The sequence below is a fragment of the Tupaia chinensis genome, unplaced genomic scaffold, assembly GCF_000334495.1.
Source record: "Tupaia chinensis unplaced genomic scaffold, TupChi_1.0 Scaffold139234_1, whole genome shotgun sequence".
Classification (NCBI taxonomy): Eukaryota; Metazoa; Chordata; class Mammalia; order Scandentia; family Tupaiidae; genus Tupaia; species Tupaia belangeri.
The window spans coordinates 10,221-12,915 of NW_006199123.1; positions in this window are offsets into that span (position 1 = coordinate 10,221).

Consider the following 2,695-nt stretch of genomic DNA (forward strand, 5'->3'; position numbering starts at 1 on the left):
ATCACCCCCCAGAGGGGATGGTCATGCTGCAATCCCTTCTCCTCCATTCTCCTCTCGGGATCTTGGGCATGCATGCACATGCGCCCGGTGTGAGTTTTAAGCCACTGGGTCCGGGACGCGAACTGCGGTCAACTGCGTGGGAGTCCAGCGACATAGCCATTACACTACCTGCTGGTCCCCCCCCCCAAAATATTATTTTTAAAGATCACATTCTTATTTGTCACTTTAAAGATTACCTGAGGCTCATCTGATGAAATATATAGATGTCCAAGAGGAGCCATTTGGGTTCTCAAGCCTATAAGTCCTTAATTCTAGAGGCCATCAGGAACCCAGAAGTCCTAGATTCCCTTTGGAACTTGAGACATTCCCATTTCAACAGCATAGTGGCCAATTCCTCCACACTGGAGACACACACACACACACACACACACACAGTATTCAACCATTAAACATAAGTAAATCCTGCCATTTATAACAACATGGATGAATTTAGAGGACATTATACTAAGTGAAATAAGCCAGATGCAGAAAGATTATACTGAACAATCTCACTTGTATGCAGAATCTAAAAATGTCAAACTCAGAGAAAAGGAGAGTAGAATAGTGGTTGCCAGGACTGAAAGGAGGGAGTAACACAGGACATGGCCCCTATATCAGATGCAGGAACAGCAACAAACCTGATTCTTTGTCTCACGCTCATGAAGAATTAGAGATGTGGACACCGAGAGGGGATAGCAAAACAGAATTTATGGAAGGAAAGAACAGCTACCAGGCAGGGAGGGATTCTGGAAAATGGGTTGCCAAAGAGGAACAGAGGCAAGGGTTTTCTTTTTTTCAGGATTGTTCTCAGGAGGGCCTTGTGCATATGGTGTATGCGGTGGGAGCGGGGTCAGATACTAGATGGGTGCAGTTATTTTTGTCTTAATTTTGGACTGGGCACGAAGGTCATGAGACTCTCTTTGTCTATAAGTTTTGGGCCATGAAAGACCATTATCATCTCCTTGGAATGTGGTGGGATCTGGAAATATCCATAATTGCTATATTTGCTTTAGGTCAATCATTTAATCACTGCTGCAAGTCATTTCTTGTGAGCAAGAAGGTCATTCTGCTGAGCTGTTGTGTCTCCATTTCAAAATAGCTATTTTGTGATTCCATTTTCGGCCTATACCCTAATTATATTTTTAGGATCTCTGTCTCCTACTTCAGGAGGAATGAGAAAATGTTGCCAAGAGGTAAAACGTTTTAGTTAGGTAAGATAAATAAGTTCCAGAGACATAATGTACAACAGTGTATAACATTTTACTATATGCTTGAAATTTGCTAAGACAGAAGATTTTCTTTTTCTTTTTCTTTTTTCTTTATTTCTCTCTTTTTTTGGCTAGATGGCAAGTTCACTACCAGAGAGAGACATAGAGAGACAGAGAGAGGGAGGAGAGTAAGAAAGAACACCCCTCCCCCTCATGGGACATGGTCACACCACAATTCCTTCTTTATTTGTCCATCTTTTTGGTATTTTCAGCATGTGTGCAAACATGTCCCATGTGCTTTTCAATCCGCCAGGTCCAGGGCTTGAACCACCCGCTTGGCCATGTGAGATCAGCTTCCTTAACCACAAGGCCATGGAGCCAGCCCTAAGAGGGCAGATCTTAGATATTCTCATGACATACAAAAATAGATAGCTATGTGAAATGATGAAAATTTTAATTACCTCAATTATTTAATTACCTCAATTATGGTAAATATTTCACGATGCATATGTATATCAAATCAAGTTATACAACTTAAACATATACATTTTTTAATTTAAATTTTTATCTTTTTTTCAATTATCATTATTATTTGTACATCATTTAGATTGTAAAGAGACTTTACCCAGCATGATATACATCTCAGTCCAGCACAGTTGAAAATACTATACACGTCATTATCAACAGGTAATAAACCAAATCTGTGTCCCACAAATATCTTACCTCTCTTTTCCCCCCAAATTTCCTTTCCAACACACATCCCCTCTCCCACTCTCCTTCCACTTTGTCCCTAGTTTCCATAACAATTTTCAATGCTTTTTATGTCCTCCAGTCTTTCAATCTCTTCCAAAGAATGATGACAGTCATATGCTGATCCCAAAGAGGTGAAAGATCTCTACAAGGAAAACTATAAAAAATTTTTTTAAAAAATTGAAAATAAGGGAACCAGCAGTTAGCATAATGGCTATGTCCCTGGATCCCCATGTAGTCGACCGCGGTTCGCGTCCTGGACCTGGTGGCTTAGAACTCACGCCGGGTGCGTGTGCGTGCGTGCGTGCCCAAGATCCCGAGAGGAGAATGGAGGAGAAGGGATTGCGGCGTGACCATCCCCCCTGGGGGGTGATTTCTCGCTTTCTGTCTCTCTGTCTCTCTCTGTCTGTCTGGCGAGCGCACGTGCCCTATAGCGAAAACCTCTCAAGAAAAGAAAAAAAAATTGAAAATAATACACAAAAGTGTAAAGAAATCTCATATTCCTGGATTGAAAGAATTAATATAATAAAAATGTCAATTCTACACAAATTAATTTACAAATTTAATGCAATTCTGATCAAATAAACAGAGATATTCTTTTTTTTATTGGAGAGATTTTTGCTATAGGGCGTGCACGCTCGCCAGAAAGACAGAGAGAGACAGAGAGACAGAAAGTGAGAAATCACCCCCCAGGGGGG